Raw genomic sequence first — 24529 nt, forward strand, 5'->3', positions numbered from 1 at the left:
TTAAAAAGTTTATCCACTCGATTCTGATGATCGATATAGTGAATAAATCAATTGCAATCTAAATATCAATTTCCCCTTTTCCTGTTACTCATACTCAGATTTCCCTCTGTGTATTTATCTCAGCCTCTTATCCACCATGCAAGGATTAAATAATGAATACTTGGTATAGTGCTCCATAAGAGATATCTGTTCAGAGTGTGGAGTAAGGTGGGAGACCTCAGCTCAGACTAGGCAGAGTGGCTATGCCGTTCATCCAGCTAGGACAGCCTCCTGAACGTCAGAGAGGCAGGTTCCAGGATGCTGTAAACATGCCTGTGAGTGCAGCTGCTGAGACATGACATGCCTGGTCCTCACACGTGGGAGAGCCAGCCTTTGGTCTGCTGCTGTGGTCAGGCACACCCAGGCTTCACTTGCAGAATTCTAAACTGCAAATAACTCCCCTTCTGTTCCATTGGCCTATTCCAAAACGCAAACAAACAAGCAAAAACTATCCAGAGGAAACTTGGCATACTTTTTCTCACCTACCTGTGACCCTCGATGCCAGCTTACTCCAGTAGCTCACCGATCCTGTAGTCATGGATCCTTAGCACACCTCTGAGTCCATGAACGTAGTCTGATCCAAGTCAGCTTTTCTCCAAGGCTCCACAAATGGATTGTGGCATGATAGCTACTCGGTTCAGCCACCCCTTGATAGCTGGGGCCCATTTTCATGCTGGATTTGACTGTTGTCTAAGTCAACAGTGCTCATCTTTGCTCAGGAAACTCTTCCTGGTTGTTTTATAACTCCGTAATTTTTCCTCTGTTAAATCCCTACCCTAGACCCAGCTCGTTTGAATCTCTAAGGATGGGGTTTGGTCATGTGTATTTTTACAATGCTCCTTGCATATTTATACAGTGAAATCACAAATTTGAGGCAAGAAATCTTTGAAAAGTTGAACGGATTTTTTTTTTTTTTTGGTTGTTTGCTCTGGAATGAAATGTTGCGGAAACATGTTTCCTGTCTCCTAGATTCAATTAACATTAATTTTAGACATTATTGTGCTCTGTTTATTAAGACTGGAGGATGACTCCTTGCTTATTTAAAAGTTAACTTTTTGATTACAGTTGTTTTAGAATAGACTCAAAATGGTAGATTTTGGGTTAGGGACAATTGAGTTCAAATTTTAGTTCTGCTGGGACTTCCTTGGTGGTCTGGTGGTTGACTCTGTGTTTCCAATGCAGGCCGCATAGGTCCAGTCCCTGGTCAGGGAATTAAGATCCCACATGCTGTGCAACGCAGCTAAAAGAGAAAAATCCAGTGCAGTTTTGCACTAACTGACTTTGAGGATGTTATATCATGTCTTTGATCATCATCTATAAAATGCAGGCAATGCCCACTTCACAGTTTAGGTTTAAAGAAGACACTGTGCAGTTTTCCCAGCTCAGTACCTGAACATGGGATATGCTTTAAACAGTAGTTATTACTCTTAATAATTTAATTATCTTAGTTACTGATTAATAGATATTCTTATTGCTTTATCTTCTTAATATCCCAAATATTTGTAAACTCAAATTGGTATTTTTCACCTGAGACATGTCAGAATGTAATAAGACCTTTTAGGATATGTTTTAATAAATAGCCATCATTTCTGTGAAAATATTTACAGACATGTACATGTATGCACAGATGTACTCACAGCTATTAGTGATTGAACATGTAGAGACTCATCACTGAATATTTTACTTCTTTGAAATTGTGTTTCTATTATAACTCAACTGATTGAATGCTTTCTTTCCTACGCATTAAACTTTTGGGATGTTTGACTTTCTCAGCACTTTTTCATTGTCTTGCTTTTACAAGTTAGTTGTTGGATTGAAATTGTGTTAGACTTTCCTTTTACCAAAATCCCTTGAAAAACAGTCTTCTTAGATTTTTGAACCTTTAATTAGTTGATCCTTGGTCACACATGTGGTTATGTCAACATTTGGCCAGGAAGGAACTTGGAAGTTGAAGAATTGTATTAAGATTTCACACCAAGCAGTAGAATTAATTCCTCCAAAGGAGGATCCAGATGCATTCAGTTCAGTTCGGTTGCTGAATTATGTCTGATTCTTTGCAATACCATGGACTGCAAGATGCCAGGCTTCCCTGTCCATCACCAGTTCCCAGAGCTTGCTCAAACTCATGTACATCGAGCCAGTGATGCCATCCAACCGTCTAATCCTCTCTCATCCCCTTCTCTTCCTGCCTTCAATCTTTCCCATCATTAGGGTCTTTTCCAGTGAGTCAGTTCTTCACATCAGGTGGCCAAAGTATTGGAGTTTCAGCTTCAGCATCAGTCCTTCCAATGAATATTCAGGAGTGATTTCCTTTAGGAATGACTGGTTTGATCTCCTTGCAGTTCAAGGGGCACTCTAGAGTCTTCTCCAACACCACAGTTCAACAGCATCAATTCTTCAGCACTCAGCTTTCTTTATGGTCCAACTCTTACATCCATACATGACTACTGGAAAAACCATAGCCTTGACTAGATGGACCTTTGTTGGCAAAGTAATGTCTTTGTTTTTTAACATGCTGTCTAGGTTGGTCATAGCTTTTCTTCCAAGGAGCAAGCGTCTTTTAATTTCATGGCTGAACTCACCATCTGCAGTGATTTTGGAGCCCAAGAAAATAAAATCTGCCACTGTTTCCATTGTTTCACCATCTATTTGACATGAAGTGATGGGACCAGATGCCATGATCTTAGTTTTCTAAATGTTAAGTTTTAAGCCACCTTTTTCACTCTCCTCTTTCACTTTCATCAAGAGGCTCTTTAGTTCTTCTTCTCTTTCTGCTGTAAGGGTGATGTCATCTGCATCTGAGGTTATTGATATCTCTCCTGGCAATCTTGACTCCAGCTTGTGCTTCACCCAGTCCAGCATTTTGCATGATGCCCTCTGCATATAAGTTAAATAAGCAGGGTGACAGTATACAGCCTTGACGTACTCCATTCCCAATTTTGAACCAGTTCGTTTTTCCATGTCCAGTTCTAACTGTTGCTTCTTGACCTGCATACAGACTTCTCAGGATGTCTTCGTCCACTTGACTTCACACCCCAGGATGTCTGGCTCTAGGTGAGTGATCACACCATCATGTTATCTGGGTCATGAAGGTCTTTTTTATATAGCTCTCTGTGTATTCTTGCCACATCTTCTTAATATATTCTGCTTCTGTTAGGTCCATACCATTTCTGTCCTTAGTAGATGCATTAGAAAGTGAAAGTGAAGTCGCTCAGTCGTGTCCAACTCTTTGCAACCCCATGGACTGTAGCCTACCAGGCTTCTCTGTCCATGGGATTCTCCAGACAAGAATACTGGAGTGGGTTACCATTTCCTTCTCCAGGGGATCTTCCCGACACAGGGATGGAACCCAGGTCTCCTGCACTGGAGGCAGACGCTTTAACCTCTAGCCACCAGGGAAGCCCAGATGCATTCGTAGAAGCTAAATAATTTATGTCTCCTCTTCATCTTTCATTACTTACCAAGAATTGCCTTCTTTTTTGGCCACACCCCTGGCATGTGGCGTGTGTGATTGTAGTTCCTCCATCAAGGATCGAATCCATGCCCCCAGCACTGGAAGATGAGATTCTTAACTCACTGGACCACCAGGGAAGTTTCCCAAGAATTGCCTCCTTGATGTCTTTCATGTCTCCCATTGTCCCTATGCTTTGGTCTCTGTTCTCCTGTAGCCTGGTAACTACTTCTCCTGTAGCCTGGTAATTGCTTTCTCCCAATTTTAATATGTTTTGAATATGTCGATAAGATTAAACACCTTTACCATATATCAAAACCTTCAATGACTGCTGATTCTCATTTTATAACATTTGAACTCCTCTGCCTGCCATCCAAGGCCCTACAAAATCTGTGTCCTACTGATATTTATGATTTTATTATTTAGAAATCTCTCACTGATGGGGGGCTTCCCCGGTGGATCGGTGGTAAAGAATCCACCTGCGGTACAGAAGACACAGTAGACGTGGTTTCCATCCCTGGGTCAGGAAGATTCCCTGGATTCTTAGTACAGAACCCAGAATTCCCTGGATTCTTACCACAGTATTCTTGCCTGGAGAATCCCCTCAGGGAGAAGGGCCTGGTGGGCTACAGTCCACAGTGTCACAAAGAGTCAGAAATGACTGAAGTGACTTGGAATGTACACACCTGAACTAGACTTTCAATAAATTAACTCTTTTATCTTGAAGGTGGCCTGTGTCTACTGATGGAGGCACCCTGTCCCAGCCAGGGTAGCTTTTCTGAAGACCTCATGTAGATTCATTAGACTTCTTAAGAATCATGTGAGCATCATCTACAGACTCATCTTTTGTCATTCCTGGGATTCTCTCTTACTCTGTCTCCCACTCCATACACCCATCGTACTAAAAATCTTACCGTGCTGACCGTATTGCACTGGCTGTTTCGTCTGCCTGGAATGTCATCTCCCTAATATCGACATGACTTCTGTTCACATGTTTCTACTTAGACATCCTCTTATTGGAGAGAGTTTCCCTGACCAATAGCTATCGTGAAGCATGCTCCTCAAGGCACTTTCTATCTGCCTTACCCATCTTTTCTTTTCTTATTTTTTTGAAGATTTTTTTGGTGTGGACCATTTTTAAAGTGTCTACTGAATTTGCTGTAATATTGCTTCTTTTTTTATGTTTTGGAGTTTTGGCCCCAAAGCATATGGGATCTTAAGTCCCCAACAAAGGATGGAACCCACACCGCCTGCAGTGGAAGGTAAAGTCTTAACTACTGGGTCACCAGGGAAGTCCCTCTCTTGCCCTTTTTAATAGTTTCTACATGTTCAGTAGTGTGTTCATTACATGTCTTCCCATGTATATGATAATTCTATGCGTATGAAAACTTTGTCTTGTCCTCTTTCTGTCTCCAGCTTCTGGAAGGGCACCTAGGTACTCATTACGATTTGTTAAATAAATGAATATGTGCTAAGGACACGAAAAGATGTAAAGGAGCACAAAGCGTGTAAAATGACTGTGTTCGGGATGATTGAATAAAGGGAACCGTTCCCACCGGCCATTCATATCCCCCTTTCCACATCAACAGACAGACACCTAAATTAAATATAGATGCATGTCCCTGCATCTTCAAATCCGATGTGGGCACAATGGTATTAATAATACAAAATCCATCATGTCTGGCATTGCTTTAAGGAGATCAGGAGAGGAGAGGAGAAGGCCTGCATGCTTCTCCCTGCAGCAATTCCATACCTCTCTTAATGATATTTTGGTAGCTTGATAGAGGCATTTTATCCCAGAAAGGAGGCCGACATTTATCCTGGATTGCCTGAATTTACAGCTGCAGTTACCAGCAAAAAGCCATCAGGTTTTAGAGTTTTCTCATCCGTGGGAAGCTGGTCAATTTATTTTATTAGAATCTTTTCCAGTGCCTGACCCTAAAATAACCGATTTCAGTGTTTACATTCTTAGTGGCAAGCTAATGAAGAGCCCTTGTTGGCTACAGCCAAGTCCTCGATGTCTGAGCAAAACCTCATCATAATGGTAACAAAAACCTCCCTGTGGAACCCACTGGGAAAAAAATCTCTTATCTAGGATATTTTTTTTTTTTTGCATCTTATTGTTTTGTGAATAAACATTTAATGAAAATAATTGTGGAAATGTGTGGAGCTTTGCTTTCCGCCCTCTGCTTCACACGGGTCCATGGTAGCTACAACTTGTCTCTTCTTAGGATAGTTTATTTTTCAATCTTCTCGTCCTCAGTTTCTCCCTCTCATCTACGTGCCATTTGCTTGCTTTCTTCACTTAGTGCTGAAAGGTTTCTGGGATTTTTGAATTGGTGGGGAAGACGTTAGAAAAGTTCCCTTATAGGCGCACACAGAAAAGGGAACTGGGGGCTTTTGAGAGTCCTTTGTATGTACCCACGAAGATCCTTTCAGCTTTGTCACCAACAGTTCTGCCCATTAAAAGTCAACTCACTTTCAATTTTGGTTTCCTTAGGGTATATGCCTAGGAGTGGGATTGCTGGGTCATACGGTGGTTTTATTCCTAGTTTTTTAAGGAATCTCCATACCGTCTTCCATAGTGGCTGTAGCAATTGACATTCCCACCAACAGTGCAAGAGCATTCCCTTTTCTCCATACCCTCTCCAGCATTTATTGTTTGTAGACTTTTTGATCATGGCTATTATGACCAGTGTGAGGTGATAGCTCATTGTGGTTTTGATTTGCATTTCTCTAATAATGAGTGATGTTGAGCATCTTTTCATCTGTTTGTTAGCCATCTGTATGTCTTCTTTGGAGAAAAGTCTCTTTAGGTAGGTCTTTTCCCCACTTTTTTATTGGATTGTCTATTTTTCTGGTATTGAGTCGTACAAGCTGCTTGTATATTTTGGAGACTAAATATGTATCCCATTGTTCATTGCAGCACTATGCACAAGAGCTAGAAAATGGAGGCAACCTAGATGTCCATCGATACATGAATGGATAAAGAAGTAGTGGTATATATACACAATGGAATATTACTCGGCCATAAGAAGGAATGCATTTGAGTCAGTTCTAATGAGGTGGATGAACCCAGAACCTATTATACAGAGTAAAGTAAGTCAGAAAGAGAAAGAGAAATATCATATTCTAACACACATATACAGAATCTGTAAAAATGGCACTGAAGAATTTATTTACAGGGCAGCAATGGAGAAACAGACATAGAGAACAGACTTATGCACATGGGGAGAGGGGAGGAGAGGGTGAGATGTATAGAAAGAGTAACGTGGAAACTTACATTACCACATGTAAAATAGATAGCCAATAGGAATTTGCTGTATGGCTCGGGAAACTCAAACAGGGGCTCTGTATCAACCTAGAGGGGCGGGATGGGGAGGGAGATGGGAGGAAGTTTCAAAAGGGAGAAGCTCTATGTATACTTACGGCTGATTCATGTTGAGGTTTGACAGAAAACAGCAAAATTCTCTAAATCAATCATCATTCAGTAAAAAAAAAAAAAAACAAACATTAAAGAAAAGTAAACCCATCATGTATTCTTCATTGTTTATTCTTGCCTCTTTTGTAAAAGACAAGGAAGGAAGCTAAACATCCATTGACAGATGAATAGATAAAGAAGATGTGGTGCATATACACAATGGAATATTATTCAGCCATAAAATAGAATGAAATTGGGTCACTTGTAGTGATGTGGATGGAGTCGCAGTCTGTCATACAGAGTGAAGTAAGTCAGAAAGAGAAAAAGCAAATGTCATTTATTAATGCCTATATATGGAATCTAGAAAAGATGGTACAGATGAACCTATTTGCAGGGCAGGCATAGAGACACAGACGTATAGAACGTCCCTGTGGACATGGAGGAGGGGAGGGGAGAGTGGGACTGACATATATACACTGCCACGAGTAAAACAAAAAGCTAGTGGGAAGCCTGCTGGATAGCACAGGGAGCGCAGCTCAGTGCTCTGCGGTGACCTAGATGGACGGGGCCGGGGGGTGGGAGAGAGGCTCAAGAAGGTGGGGATATATGTATACACATGATTGAATCACTTCATTGTACCGTGGAAACTAACACAACATTATATCTCAATTCTACTCCAATAATAAAATACATTTAAAAAGTAAATGAACCCAAGAGTGGGCAAGAACGTGGAGCAATTCGGACTCTGCTACGCATCTGGTGAGAGTACCACTTTGGAAGACATTTTTGCACTTTCTTTAAATTAAACACACACACAAACACACACTTCTATGATTCAGGAATCCCATTCCTAGGTATTTACCCCAGAGAAATGAAAACACAGACGCAAGCGATTGCTCACAGCAGTTCTAGTCATACTTGCCCCAAACTGAAAATCATCCAAATGTTTATCAACAGATGAATAGCAAAGCAAATGAAGACATATCCATACAATGGGCTATTAGTCAACAACACAAAGGAAAAAAAAATCTGGCATGTGCTGTAATATGAATGAATCTCTAAAATATTCTTAGTGAAGGAATTCAGACACAGGAAGACTGTATACTGTGTGATTCTATTTTACGGAATTATTGAACAGGCAAAACTAATTTAAAGTGAGAGAAAGTAGATTGATTGTTGCCTGGGGGTAGTGGTAGAGGTATTGACGGCAAGCAGGCAGAGGGAATCTTTTAGGTGATGAAAATGTTCTATATCTTGACTGAAGTGGTGATTATGTGGGTGTGCACACGTGTGAAAATGCATCAAACTGTTCCCTTCAAATGGGTGCTTCTTGTTGAGTTAAAGTAAAAACAAAACAAAATGAAAACCAAATGAACTCATGTTTAAAGTCTGTATTCATCCACATCTTTCACCTGCCAGACGCTCTGTCCAGAAAGAACTCTTGCCTCCCTGAAACTCTAGTGACCATTCACCCATTAGGAGACCTTTAGAAAACTTTGTTAAGTTTTTATATGAATAAAAAACAAGTTCTGAGTTCAATATCTGGTTATGCTCTCCTCTTCCTATGAAATCTCTGGGACAGCAACCAATGATAAAAACAATGAATGTGATTAAAATGTATCAATTGCTCGAAATGCCTGGAATTTGCAATGCTTTACTTCATCATATCAATTTTTAGCAGAGTGCCTGGTGCCTAAGAAGCACACCATAAATATTTATTGAATAACAGGACAAACCTTATAGCAATCTTATAGACATTTATCATATTCTATAGATAAGGAAACTGAGGTTAGACAGGTTAAGTGACTTTTCCAAAATCTGAGTTAATTAATTGGCAAAGCCAGGTTTTGAGTCCTGATCTGTAGTATTTATTTTTCCATTAAATTAATTTGAGTTAATGCAAAGTGTGGGAGAAGGCAATGGCACCCCACTCCAGTACTGTTGCCCGGAAAATCCCATGGATGGAGGAGCCTGGTAGGCTGCAGTCCATGGGGTTGCTAAGAGTTGGACACGACTGAGCGACTTCACTTTCACTTTCCACTTTCATGCATTGGAGAAGGAAATGGCAACCCACTCCAGTGTTCTTGCCTGGAGAATCCCATGGATGGAGGAGCCTGGTAGGCTGCAGTCCATAGGGTTGCACAGAGTTGGACATGACTGAAGTGACTTAGTAGTAGTAGTAGCAAAGTGTATTATCTCCCAGTTGGTTGCTCATATGCTCAAATTGTTATTATAACTATGTCTTACATCTAAGTCATGTGCCTGTACTGATGATCAGATGATTTAAAATATGTGAACAATTTATAGAAAACTCTAAAGCTTTGTAGAAATATAAGAAATAAACATGATTTTATGTAAAATGTGGCTTTCTTTTTAACTATCACTAGAAAAGCTAACAGTTTTTGAGGGCTTACAAGTTACCACATGTTATTTTGAGTGCTGTAAAACATATTTAATCTCTCAGTTCTCACCAGAACTCTGTGGGGTAGATAGAACCATCATCATTGTCTTCATTTTACAGAGAAGACTGAGGTTCATGCAGATTTTCTCAGTCACAGAGATATTATGTGGCAAAGTTAGGATTTAAATCCAAATAGTCTATATGGATATCTCATAGTCATTACCTTATACTCTCATCCATCCGTCTATCCATCCATATCCGAATCAATGCTTCTCGGCATTTTCCCTTGAAATATATCTCACAATTAATGTTCATTCACAGATATTCTCCCATCATTGTCATTCATGTCAGTTGACTACTAGATTGACAGATGGCAAGTTGTGCAATTTTTTTCTGTGAATTTGCATTTTCTGTTCAAAATGTCACCTTTTTCTTATTCCAGATGAAAGCTGATACTCCAGATTTAAACAACAACAAAAACAATCAGGCAGACAAAACAGTGGCATGGTTTGACTTTCATGATGCCAACCTGAATTGGATAAATCCAACATTAGTAATTCATGACACATTTATCTGGATAATGTCCTCTTAAGTTGAAAAACTTAACAAAGGGCTAACTTCCCCGTAAAGCTGTCCTGCTTGTTCCATCTGCAATGTCTTTTTATCTTGCTATTAAAAAAACTTTTGGCTGGGTCCAGCATGGGATGGCTGGATTTTGACTGTGCTGTGAATGGTGAAAGGACTCATGTCCAGATGTTCATTGACATTCTTCCTAAAGACCATACAGGGCTGGGCTGGGCATGGTAGATGGTGGTGGTGATGCCTTCCAGAGCAACTGACAAGAAGAAACTCTGACCAGTGTGGTATTCAGAGGAGAATCCCTCATAAAACCTGAATGGTTTATTCTTCACTTTGCCATCCATGTCTATAGGCTGAATCTCAGGTGGGGCAAGAGTCCTAGATCAGAAGAAATTCAGAGAAGCTCTGGTCAAAGCCACAGCTTGATTAAGGTATTTCAGGGAGGGAACTCTGATTAACCATGCCTCCAGAGCAAATAAAATTTAATCTGTTTCATGACAGTTTTGATGCTTCAATTTAAGGAGTTGTCGCATTATTAAATGGATGTCAGTTTTATCTGATTGGTTTTATAAAACAGAGTCTATCTGAAATGCTTTCAAGTTCAGGCTTTAGAACCTTTGCTGTTGTGTTGGCTGAGGTGGTATGGCCAACATTTGAACATCTCAAAAAAACATCCCTGCACTCTGGAGACTGATATATTTATTAGCTATTCTTTACTGATTTAATGAATCAGTAAAGGATATACATATATTTGTATATTCATATACACTTATATATTCATATGAGAGAGAGAAGGACAGAACAGGGCATGTTATATACTAGTGCTATATACTGAAGCCGAAGCTTCAATACTTTGGCCACATGATGTAAAGAACTGACACGTTGGAAGAGATCCTGATGATGGGAAAAATTGAAAGCAAAAAGAGAAGAGGGTGGCAGAGGATGAGATGGTTAGATAGCATCACCAGCTCAATGAATATGAATTTTTTTCCATGTTTTGATGTGTATTTTTATTTCCCTGCAATTTTCACTTATCAAGAACAAGTAACAGGAAAAGTTGTCTGAACTAGTGCATAAACAAACATTCTGAAACATCACTGCTGCTGCTGCTGCTAAGTCGCTTCAGTCGTGTCCGACTCTGTGCGACCCCATAGACGGCAGCCCACCAGGCTCCCTCATCCCTGGGATTCTCCAGGCAAGAACACTGGAGTGGGTTGCCATTTCCTTCGCCAATGCATGAAAGTGAAAAGTGAAAGTAAAGTTGCTCAGTCATGTCCGACTCTTAGCGACCCCATGGACTGCAGCCTACCAGGCTCCTCCATTCATGGGATTTTCCAGGCAAGAGTACTGGAGTGGGGTGCCATTGCCTTCTCCAGGAACATCACTACACATATCTAATATTGATGAATATGAATTTGAGCAAACTCTGTGAGATATTGAAGGACAGGGAAGCCTAGAGTATTGCAGTCCATGGGGTCAGAGTGAGTCAGACACGACTGAGCTACTGAACAAGTTAGCACACTAAATGGACAGAATCCCTTTCATCCTGGAACCTAGAAAAAAAATTACTTGCCCCCACCTCCGGAAAGATGTGCAAAGGGACAGAATGAAAAGTCTCTCTATTTTTCATTATATATTTTTACTTAAATAAATATACTTTGCTATTTTTTTTCCTTTATGAAATTAACTTCTGGGACTTCCCGGGTGTTCCCGTAGTTAGGACTCCTTGCTTCCACTGGAGGAGGTGTGGGTTTGATTCCTGGTTAGGAAACTTGGATCACACACACCATGCTGTGAGGCCAAAAACAAACAAAGAAAAGCAATAATTTCTTCCTTAAAGGCTAAAAACCAGAGCAATCATTTGATTTGTTAGATATGCAACAATCTTTGATCTTTTGTGGATGTACATGGAGAGCTTTTTATTTGCAATGGGGCTATCCTTGGCACATAAAGTTTTTTTGATTCCATCAGGTGAAGAGGAGGCTTACTCAACAGGTTCGTGGCCATTTCCTTACTTAAGAGGCCTTCCCAGGTGGTGCACTGGTAGGGAATCCACCTGCTAATGCAGGAGATGCAAGAGACGTGAGTTCGAGCCCTGGGTTGGGAAGATCCTCTGGAGAAGGAAACAACAATCCATTCAGTATTCTTGCCTGGAAAATTTCATGGACAGAGGAGCCTGGCGGTTATAGTCCCTGGGGTCACCAACAGTTGGACATGACTGCTCATGCACGTATGCCTTACTTAAGATCCTCTGGGAGCAATTCCAATAGCTGACATCTTTGTTTTCTGAAGAGGACAGTGCACCCAAGGCATACTCAACATAAAAGGGATCATTATAAAGATCTGTCTTAACTCATTCAGGAGAATTGTAGAATCAGGAATGTATGATTAGGGTATCATGTCTAAGGGAAAACGTCTCTACTATGCTTCAAACTTCATATCTTAAAGAAAGAGTTGAAACCAGTTTTTTTTTTTTTTAATTTAAATTTGTTTAGTTGGAGGCTAATTACTTTACAATATTGTATTGGTTTTGCCATACATCAACATGAATCCACCACGGGTGTACAGGTGTTCCCCATCCTGAACCCCCCTCCCACCTCCCTCCCCGTACCATCCCTCTGGGGCATCCCAGTGCACCAACCCCAAGCATCCTGTATCCTGCATCGAACCTGGACTGGCTATTTGTTTCACATATGATATTATACATGTTTCAATGCCATTCTTCGCAATCATCCCACCCTCTCCCTCTCCCACAGAGTCCAAAAGACTATTCTATACATCTGTGCTGTCTCTCATACAGGGTAATCATTACCATCTTTCTAAATTCCATATATATGCGTTAGTATACTGTATTGGTGTTTTTCTTTCTGGCTTACTTCACTCTGTATAATCGGCTCCAGTTTCAACAACCTCATTAGAACTGATTCAAATGTGTTCTTTACAATGGCTGAGTAATACTCCATTGTGTATATGGACCAAGACTAGTTTTGAAACTAAACAAGATTAGAAGTCTTTTGGGGACCGCTTGCAGGATACATCTGCCTGGTAGTCATATTGTCCAGAATTATGCAGGATTATTGGCTTAAAGGGTGTCAAAGGAGTATATAAATCATCATCTTTCATTCAGTTCAAAATAAAAATTTGTTTTCTGCCAGTAGAGTAGAAAATGGATATTAGAAACACACACCACACTCATCTGGTCTCCTAATTCCTCTGAGATTTTCTGAGCCTGAGATGAGTAGGAATCTCAGATTCTTCCATGTAAGATCCTTGGTCTCTGTCCATTTGCGGTGTCTTCAGTCCCATGAGAGGTCTGGTGTGGAGGGAACACTAATGGAATAAACGTGGAAAGAATGATTGGTGAATAGTAGAAAAAAAATAGTACCGCTTTTCTTGTTGGAAAGCAGGTCGACTGCCTCCTTCTTACCACTTTAAAAAGTGAGTTCAGGACTTCCCTGGTGGTCCAGTGGTTAAGAGTCTGTGCTTCTATTGCAGGGGGTGCAGGTTTGATTCCTGGTCAGGGAGAATCCCAGGGACGGGGGAGCCTGGTGGGCTGCCATCTATGGGGTCTCACAGAGTTGGACTCGACTGAAGTGACTTAGCAGCAGCAGGGAACTAAGATCCCACATGCCACAGGGTGCAGCCAAAAAAAAAAAAAAAAAGAGAGAGAGAGAGAGAACCACCCCACCACCACCCCCTGCCCTGCAAAAACAAACAAACAAAAAGAGTTAAATCAACCCAACAAGAAGGCTCAGCAGGCTGGCTGAAACCAGGTCAGGTAAACTACTACAACTAGATACCAACTTGAAGAAACATGAAGATCAAGTCAGTTTTCTCTAACATTTAAAGGATGGATTTCTTTTTTAAAAGAAAGTAAAACTTCAAGAAGAAGATGACAAAATAAAAATAATTATAATTACCTTTATATATACGTTGCTCAGTTGTGTCTGACTCTTTGTGACCCCTTGGAGTGTAGCCCACCAGGCTCCTCTGTCCATGGGAATCTCTAGGCAAGAATACTGGGATGGGTTGCCATTCTCTTCTCTAGGGATATAATATCCCATATTATTCTTTATGCTAATAAGCTGCACTTATTTGCCAGGCGATGCACTATTCATTTGCATCGGTGTTCTATTTCCCCCAGTAATTTTACGTGAGCCACAGTCTCATTGTCTCTTTTAAGAAATGAAAACATTGAAGCAGAAAGAGGTTGAAGAGTACACCTAAGGGCATGCTAGAACTACATTCCTGTTATAGATTGATTATCCTGGGTTGCAGACTGTAGGGGAGTTTTTAGGTTGATAGCAGATATCATATGTAGGGTAGGTATTACAAGGAAAGTGAAGTTGATGAGAAAATAGATGGGAAATTAGACATCTTGGGGTACCTTTGAGCACTGTTCAGCCAAAATCTGTATGAATTATTTATATGTTACAGAATTAGTTAACCATGAGCTTATAACTTTTTTCCTCCTTGCCTTAAAAGTTTAATAAAGCTTTCTGAGTCTTATTTGTTTATTTTGGCATGTAGCTTTACCTTCTTACATGCATGTGTGTTCAATCCCTCAGTCAGATCTGACTCTTTGCTAGCCCACCAGGCTCCATGGGATTATCTAGGCAAGAAAACTGGAGTGAGTTGCCATTTCCTCCTCCAGGGGATCTTCTCCAAGCAGGGATCGAACCTGCATCGGCAATCAAATCCTTTACTTCTGAGCCACCTGGAAAGCTCTAGCTTTACCTTCTTAGCCTACCTACATACAATAATCTTGTGAGTATAATAGGACCCTCTGATAGTGCCTGCTTTGGGGAGGTGTTCTGAAGAAGATCAGATCTATTGCTACTATTTTCCCAGAAGGTTCACATTTTTGGAACTTGCTGCCAATTCAGCAAGATGACTAGAAATTGCGTTTCTTCTGATTTTCCTCTGGTCTCATTTCATCTTGACTAGGGTGTATGTGCTCAAAAACATGAAGGAAACAGAAGCCATAGTCAGTACCTGTGTTCATTTGACTCTAAGATCTACTCTCTTTGGTGTTAGTTTGCCTGAAAGTAAGTAGCAAAGAAATCTTCATTCACTATCCTTATATCAAACATTGAAAGTACATTTCTCAATTCTCGTTCTTATACCTAATTGGGGTGAGAATAAAGATGTGGGGATTTAAAATTGAGATCCTATGAAATTTTGCGCCAATTTAAGCCTTGATTCTAGTATATAATTTTGTTTGCTTCCTTAAGAAAGCAATCCTTATGTTGGAATCAGTTACCTAGCTATATTACCTGGTGACTTGCTACATGTTTAAAATCCTAGAGGATTTCAAAATGAGGAAAGAATTTAGAATCAAAGTTTGAACATAAATTGATGACAAAAGATTCCTGCTTCTGAATAAGGTAGAGGAAAGAACTCAGTAGGTGGACTATTTTTTGTGTGTCAGATCAACTCAGAAATCAGGCCAGATCAACTCAGAAATAGAGGATGCTTACTGGGCACTGGGTTCAACTTGGTGTCCTTGTCTTGGGTGTCAGATGCAGCTGCTTAGACATGAGTTGACAAGTTGTGCATTAAGAACTATAAATGGGTGCTCATTGAACATAGAGCTTCCCAGGTATCTTCCTTGGAGACTAGGATCCAGAAAGTCTGAGACGTCATTTGGGAACTACCATGTTTAACAAATATCCTGGGTCTTCCCTGGTGGTCCAGTGATTAAGTATCCACCTTGCAATGCAGGGGATACAGGTTTGATCTCTGGTCAGAAAAGTAAGATCCCACATGCTGCTGAGCAACTAAACCCAACCACCATAACTCCTGAGCCCTTGTGCCACAACTAGAGTCCATGAGCTGCAATGGAAGATCTGGTAAAGTGCCATGTGCCACAACTACGACCTGATACAGCCAAATAAATGAAAAAATTTTTTTTTAACAAATCCTAGCAGATTCTTACTATTAGAGAAGTTTGAGAGATTCTGTGGAGAGAGGGAATTTGTGGGCTGTCAGAATTAATTGGACTACCCTTTAGTTTTTCCTCGCTACTTCCCCCAGATTCCCTGGTTCCTTACTATTAGTTCTGCATCATTGACTCTTTAGCTCAGCTCTGCCTTCACTGGACCCAATGTTGTAGGTATTCAACAACAGGGAACAATGGCAGAAGCAAGGAAATGCAAAATGGAATGCAGCTTTTCTGGTAGCAGCATTGAAAGCCAGTGACCTAAAGGAAGGTTTCCCAGGCGGCTCAGTGGTAAAGAATCTGCCTGCTAATGCAGGAGATGCAGGAGACACAAGTTCGATCCCTGGGTCAGGAAGATCCCCTGGAAGAGGAAATGGCAATCCACTCCAGCATTCTTGCTTGGAAAATCCCATGGACAGAGGAACCATGGAGAGTGGGCTTATAGTACAATTCAGTTCGGTCGCTCAGTCGTGTCCAACTCTTCGTGATACTATGGACCACAGCATACCAGGCCTCCCTGTCCATCGCCAACTCCCAGAGTCTATTCAAACTCACCTCCATTGACTCAGTGATGCCATCCAACCATCTCATCATCTGTCGTCCCCGTCCCCTTCTCCTTCTGTCTTCAATCTTTCCCAGCATCAGGGTCTTTTCAAATGAGTCAGCTCTTTGCATCAGATGGCCCAAGTATTGGAGTTTCAGCTTCAACATCAGTCCTTCCAATGAACACTCAGGATTGATCTCCTTTAGAATGGACTGGTTGGATCTCCTTGCAGTCCAAGGGACTCTCAAGAGTCTTCTCCAACACCACAGTTCAAAAGCATCCATTCTTTGGTGCTCAGCTTTCTTTATAGTCCAACTCTCACATTCATCCATGACTACCGGAAAAACCAAAAGCCTTGACTAGACAGACCTTTGTTGGCAAAGTAATGTCTCTGCTTATAGTCCATGGGGTCACAAAGAGTCTGAAACGACTGAGTGACTGAGCACCCCTTCACTGGGCTCCTAGCATCTCCTGGAGCCCACCATCCTGTCTCTTACATCATAGCCCTTTGCTATTTCTCCTACTAACCCTGAGCTTTATCTCTGTCATTATGACGCGTGTGAGAAATTTGGTTGTTTAGTGTCCAAACAAACCATTTTCTGCCTCAAAGGTTAAAGGATGTTAGGATCTTATTTTCTCATTTGCTGGTTTTTGGATAATTATTCTAGGTATATGCATTCTAGGCCAGAGGACCTCAATCTTACATGGAGTTCCCTGGAGAATTTTACAGATCACATCCCTCCTCTTTTTAAAGGCTCCGGGAACCTTTAATGTGTCCCGAGTAGAAACCTACTGCCCTAGGAAGACTTGTGACCCCTCCACTGGCCCACAGGGTAGTGGAACTGGGTTTTTAATAAACTTCACTTTCATGGTAGGAGCTTCTAAAGGAACCAACCACAGTAGCATCTTGCTCAAACTCTCTTTTCATCTTTTTTTTTTTTTTAATTCATTCATTTTAATTGGAGGCTAATTACTTTACAATATTGTAGTGGTTTTTGCCATACATTGACATAAGTCATCCATGGGTGTACATGTGTTCCCCATCCTGAACCCCCCTCCCACCTCCCTCCCCATCCCATCCCTCAGGGTCATCCCAGTGCACCAGCCCTGAGCACCCTGTCTCATGCATCAAACATGTTTCAATGCTATTCTCTCAAATCATCCCACCATCACCTTCTCCCACAGAGTCTCTCTTTTCTTTTTTAAAAAAACATCTATTTATTTGGCTGCAGCAGATCTTAGTTGTGGCATGTGGGATCCTTAGTTGCAGCATGGGGGATCTAGTTCCCTGACCAGGAGTTGAACTGTGGGCACCCTGCATTGAGAATGCAGTCTTGGCCACTGGACCACCAGGTAAGCCCCCCAAACTCTCTTTTCTAGAAGAGAAGAATTTGCAATGAACTCTGTTTGTGCCTAGCCACATTCCTCCCCCAAGCCCCATCCGAGAAGGACTTGTTACAGTATTTGGTGTTTATGTAGTACTTGTCTCCCTGGAGCAGACGTACCATGCACATTTGTTTTAAGATCTCATTAATTCTCACAGATTTTTTTACTTAGGATTTCACAGGAGTATCACACCAATATATAAATGTTGAAACATTATTTCAAATATATATGTATGTGCCATATGATTTTTTAACTTAATATTTACATCACATAACCATTCATGCATACATGTTTGTCTCTATGTATACAGAAGCATAAACTATATATGACATATATTAAACACACACCCCCCCCACTGCCAGTGTGCTTATATTTATCAACAGTGCTTTTCAAAGCCTTCTTTTAATCTTTAGTGCCCTATTTTTTTCTTTCCCTTTCCCTTTGCAGGAGTTTTCATCTCTCTTTATTACTGAAATCCCCTGGTGACACTTCTGGGTAGCTCACTCACAGTGATTGCTTATTTCTCATATGCTCCTGGTGGCAAAGTTGTCGCATAGTGATCAAACGATTGCAGCATCCATTGCTTGAAATCTCGCATCCAGTCCCTCCCTGCTTTATTCAGTCCATACAAAGTCTTTCCTGTCTGGGATTCCTTTTTTTTGGGGGGGAAAAACTTTTTATTCTATATTAGTATAGCCGATTAACCTTGCTGTGATCATTTCAGGTGCCCAGCAGAGTGACTCCGCCATACACATACATGTATCCATTCTCCCCCAAACTCCCCTCCCATCCAGGCTTTCACATAACACTGAGCAGAGTTCCCTGTGCTAGACAGTAAGTCCTTGTTGGTTATCCATTTAAAATATATTGATAGCAGTATGTGCATGTCCATGGGCTGCCCAGCTGGCTCAGATGGTAAAGAATTTGCCTGCAGTGCAGGAGATGTGGGTTTGATCCCTAGGTTGGGAAGATCCTTAGAGAAGGGAATGGCTACTTCTCCTCGGTATTCTTGCGGGGAGAATTGCGTGGACAGAGGAGCCTGGAGTCACTACAGTCCATGGCGTCACAGAGTCAGACATGACTGAAGCAACTAACACTTTACTTCACACATGTCCATCCTGAACTCCCTAACTATCCCTCCCCACCCCATCCTTCCCCTCAGCAACCATAAGTTTGTTCTCTAAGTCTGTGAGTCTATTTCTGTTTTGTAAGTTCATTTGTATCATTTCCTTTTAGATTCTGCTTGTAAGCGATGTCATACAGTATTTCTCTTTCTCTGTGTGACTTACTTCACTCAGTATGAAAATCTTTAGGCCCATCCATGTTGCTGCAAAAGGCATTGCTTCATTCGTTTTCATGAATGAGTGATATTCCACTGTATATATGTACAGCATGTTCTTTATGCATTCCTCTGTCGGGGGACACTTAGGTTGCTTCCAAGTCTTGGCTATTGTAAACAGGCCTGCAATGAACATTGGGGTGCATGTGTCCTTTCAGATAATGTTATGCCCAGGAGTGGGATTCCTTTTCTTTAGTCAATTGCCTGCAAAACCTGAGCTGCTCTATTAGTTGAAAAATAGATATTGGTAAACCTCATTGCCAGCTTCTATTTCAAAAGACAGTGCCACATAAGAGTTGAGAATACAGAATATAACAAGGGGTCAGACTGATCTGGGTTCAACTCCTACCACTTTCTAAGTGTATGGTCATCCTGAGCCCCTTCTGCTGGGTAGCTATGAGGCTGAGTTCAGATTGCCATGCATTGAGTGGAGTGCAGTGTGCCTGATGCGTGATAGGTGATCAATAGATGTTGACATTCTTATTATCATCATTGATTCTGCCAAGGCTTCAAGTTTCAGATCAAATTTTTCCTCTTTTTTAAGATCGTCTTTGACTGCACAGGGAAACTTCTTGACTTGTCTCCTTGTTGTATCATTTTCACTTGTGTATGCCCCATTTATGAATATTCCTTTTTTTTTTTTTGATAGCATTTCTCTTCCCGCCTAGACTGTAAACTCGTGAGGGTAAGGATGTGACTTAAATCATTGTATCTCTACAGCCAGACACACAAGTGTATCATGAGCATATGGGGACAGGCAGGGAAATTGCTACCTACAAATACTTTGATTAAAAACTGCTTGTGAATTTCTTCACTGGCTGTGTGGGAAGAAAGCACTAGACAAGGCATTCAAGGCCTTGGTCACCTTTTTCTAACTAGTCCTCAATTGGACATTTACATGAACCTTGCTATATCTGGCTTTTTGAATGGAAGTCTAGAAACTCTGTTCATTGCAAAGATTTTGACAAGCTAAAGCTCAAACTGCTGATTTCCTCTAGATGATAAGGAACACATTAAGCAGAGGGTGCAGTTTCTCAAATTCCATTGCTAGAATCTGCACTCCAGTCATGTGGCTTCTCTGCTTCAGTTCAGGTTAATTTCAAAGGCAGGCCACTTGTCCCCAGAGGGACTTGAAACCTTGTATGGACGTCACTGTAGGTTTGCCTGTTTTCTTTCCTCTGCTAAGGAGACAATCATTTCATGTGCTGGTGAAAAGTTTTAAACCATCTCATTATCAGTCTTTGCAAGCCCTTTAATGGCACAGCTTCCATTGTGATTGGGTCTGAATTGGGCTGAAACTCTCATCAGTAAGACTCCTGTTCTTATTTCTTCTAAATGGCAGATTCTTGTTTATGGCCATTCCTGTCACCACCAAGGAATCGTGAGCAGGGTTTGGAAATTCCTTAGCTAATATTTCAGTGATTAGGGTTATTAAAAGAGTGTTACGTTCAATGGATGTGAGAGGGACATGGCAGAATTAAGAGAGATGAATGATCAATCTTGACACTGAATGGGAACAGAATTTTTTGTTTCCCCTCTGTGAATGCAGTTTGCCTAAATGAAGCAGGGAAGGTCAAGTGGATTTTGATTGATATTTTAAAATCCTGTTTCCAATCTTTGATGAGGTCATTGGGTTACACTGATGGTGGCTTCTCTGCATAAACTTTGCATCTTCAGGGCATCCTGTTGCTTCTATTTTAATAAGTAGAATATGGAGATAATTGAGGAGCATTTGAAGAGTAATATAATGTCTTGAGAGCTTCCTAGGTGGTGCTAGTGGTAAAGAAACCACCTGCCAATGCAGTAGATGTAAGAGACACAGGTTCAATCCCTGGGTCAGGAAGATCCCCTGAAGGACGGCATGGTAATCCACTCCAGTATTCTTGCCTGGAGAATCGTATCATGGACAGAGGAGCCTGGTGGGCTACAGTCCATAGGGTCACAAAGAGTCAGACATGACTGAAGCAACTTAGCATGCATATATTGTGTTGAATGGTGATCCCCCCAAAAGAGATGTGTGTATGTCTTAACCTTCAGAACTTGTGAATGTTTAGAAAGAGGGTCTTTGTGGATATAAGTAAGAATCTGGAAGTGAGATCATATTGGATTATGATCTCAAAGAGAGCCAGGAGTTACCAGAAGCTGGAAGAGGCAAGGAGGGCTTTTACCCCAGAATCTCTGGAAGGAACACAGCTCTGCCCACCTCAGTTTTGGCATCATGGCATCCAGAATGGCAAGAGAATAAACTTCTGTTGTTAAGTAACTGAGTTCGTAATTTTTAATGACAGCCCCAGGAGATGAATACAGTTGACTAGGATTTATGTCAGTGTTTGTGTTCAGTTGCTCAGTTGTGTCTGACTCTGAAGCCTCATGGACTGTAGCCCACCAGGCTCCTCTGCCCACAGAATTCCCCAGGCATACTGCAGGGGATTCTTCCCAACCCAGGGTTCGAACCTGCATCTCTTAAGTCTCTTGCACTGGTAGGCAGGTTCTTTACCACCAGCTTTACCTGAGAAGCTTAGGATTTATATCAGGGAGGCAAATTAAAAGACCTGGTCAAGGTGTAAGTTATCTTACTGCTTATTAGGTTGTGTGGCATTGGACAAAGATATTCTCCAATATCTGATTGGTTGGTTCATTGATAGATTCATTTATTCATCATCATGTACTTAGTAATCTTTTCAGTAAATACATTCTGACTTTCTTTTGTGCTCCAACCACTGTGGTAGACATTTTGATGACTAGATGTATTTCCAAACATTAAAAAAAATTACACTTAATGAAAAGAGACCAGTTATTACAGTATGTGTTTGTTAAATTTTCTTTTTCTGATTATAAATATTCTAATGGGAGAAGATGCTAATTGGAGAACATTTAGAAAATATAGATGGGCAAAAATAATAAAAGTAACCCATTATTTCAACACCAAGGGATTAATCATAGTTAATATTTTAATAGATTTACTTACACCCATTATATGAATGTGTGCGTGCTAAGTCACTTAGGTAGTGTCTGACTCTTTGTGACCCTACGGACAGTAGCCCACCAGGCTCCTCTGTCCATGCTGTTCTCCAGGAAGAATACTGAAGTGGGTTGCCATGCCCTCCTTCAGGGGATCTTCCTGACCCAGGGATTGAACCCGTCTTTTATTCCTGCATTGGCAGGTGGGTTCTTTACCACTGGAAGCAAATATATATAATATTGAATTTTATAATACTGTGATATATATATTTGCTTCCTTGCTTTTTTTAAAAAAATAAAAGAACATATATATAATTTGTGTTAGTGTTTCCTTTCCTCATGCCAAAACTGTTCTTCTGAGACATCATTTTTAATGACTCAATAGTAAATACTTTGTCACAAAGATGGAAAATAATTTATTTGCTATTGTCGGAATTTCGGTTATATCCATGAATGCTATTGTTGTCAATCTTTGCTCATATCATTGATTATTACCTAAGGAATAACTCCCATAATGGAACTGCTAGGTCAAGCCTCTTCACGTTTTTCTCTCTTGTACTAAGTTGCACCAAATTGTGCTTAGAGACACATCCCAACTTGCACTTTTACATGAAGTTTGTGACAGTGCCCACGTCCTGAGCGTCTGTTCTGAAAGTCATAAGGAAGGTTGTGTGTTGCCAACATTCAAAGTTGCTTTCCTCTTTGAGCGTTTATGTCAGACTTCAGGTTGGTGGTCCTCATTATCAGGCTAATGTACATTTAAAAAGAAAAATCTCATCAAGAGAACTTGCTGCGGAAACGATTACTTAAATTCTGTTAAACAGTCATTAAGCACCTATGATAAGCATGAGACTTTTGTTATGTCTGGTACTGTGCAAAGATAAATGAGATGTGATTCATTGAAAGAACACATAGTTTATAGCGGGATAAAACCTGTGCATACCTGTGAAGACATATGTGGCCTATGAATATATGACAAGGAAGAGGCAGTATATACACTCATATGGACTCAAGCGAAAGGGGTGATGGAGTCAAATTTTCTTGGAAGATATGACATGGAGATGAGTCACCAAAGCAAGGCAGGATTTTAAAAGATGGAGATTATAAGGCCAGAAGAACAGCATGAACAAAAGTTTTAAAAGGCTAGAGTACATCAAGGCTGTATATTGTCACCCTGCTTATTTAACTTATATGCAGAGTACACCATGAGAAACGCTGGGCTGGAAGAAGCACAAGCTGGAATTAAGATTGCTGGGAGAAATATCAATACCCTCAGATATGCAGATGACACCACCCTTATGGCAGAAAGTGAAGAGGAACTAAAAAGCCTCTTGATGAAAGTGAAAGAGGAGAGTGAAAAAGTTGGCTTAAAGCTCAACATTCAGAAAACGAAGATCATGGCATCTGGTCCCATCACTTCATGGCAAATAGATGGGGAAACAGTGGACACAGTGTCAGACTATTTTTTTGGGCTCCAAAATCACTGCAGATGGTGATTGCAGCCATGAAATTAAAAGACGCTACTCCTTGGGAGAAAAGTTATCACCAACCTAGATAGCATATTCAAAATCAGAGACTTTACTTTGCCAACAAAGGTCCGTCTAGTCAAGGCTATGGTTTTTCCAGTGGTCATGTATGGATGTGAGAGTTGGACTGTGAAGAAAGCTGAGTGCCGAAGAATTGACGCTTTTGAACTGTGGTGTCGGAGAAGACTCTTGAGAGTCCCTTGGACTGCAAGGAGATCTAACCTGTCCATTCTGAAGGAGATCAGCCCTGGGATTTCTTTGGAAGGAATGATGCTAAAGCTGAAACTCCAGTACTTTGGCCACCTCATGCGAAGAGTTGACTTATTGGAAAAGGCCCTGATGCTGGGAGGGATTGGGGGCAGGAGGAGAAGGGGACGACAGAGGATGAGATGGCTGGATGGCATCACTGACTCGATGGCTGTGAGTCTGAGTGAACTCTGGGAGTTTGTGATGGACAGGGAGGCCCGGCGTGCTGTGATTCATGGGATCGCAAAGAGTCAGATAGGACTGAGTGACTGAATTGAACTCAACTGAACTGAGGAATATTTAAGGAATGGTAAGTAGTCCAGCCTAGTTGGAGCCTAGAAAGAATGTGAAAGACTTTGACCAACATTGAAACCAATTTCGAAACTTATTCTATTGGCAAAATTACTGTCTGGGTATTCTTGTTTGTTTTTTCCCCTGCCTTTAATAGTCCTGAAGACTGTTTCAATGGATAGGATTTATCAGTCCAAAGGGAGGGATATTATGAAATACGAAGAGGAAGAAAGACGAGTATGATTTTTTTTTAATTGAAATGAAATGGACATAACAGCTGAAAGACAAAGGAAGAAAGAAAAAGCCATTCTCCTATCTTGGTCCTTTGACACATTTAGAAAACTTTTTGATGGTTTTGTGGCAATAACCATAATCATCATTATCAAGTGCTTACTATGTGGTTG

General features: G+C 40.9%; 1 protein-coding gene across 1 annotated transcript in view; it reads left to right on the forward strand.

Moving 5' to 3' along the window:
- AGBL1 (AGBL carboxypeptidase 1) overlaps positions 1 to 24529 on the forward strand; it is a 939272-nt gene that overhangs the window by 412000 nt on the left and 502743 nt on the right. The window lies entirely within an intron of this gene.

This window comes from Bos taurus, chromosome 21 (genome assembly GCF_002263795.3).
Source record: "Bos taurus isolate L1 Dominette 01449 registration number 42190680 breed Hereford chromosome 21, ARS-UCD2.0, whole genome shotgun sequence".
NCBI classification, from domain to species: domain Eukaryota; kingdom Metazoa; phylum Chordata; class Mammalia; order Artiodactyla; family Bovidae; genus Bos; species Bos taurus.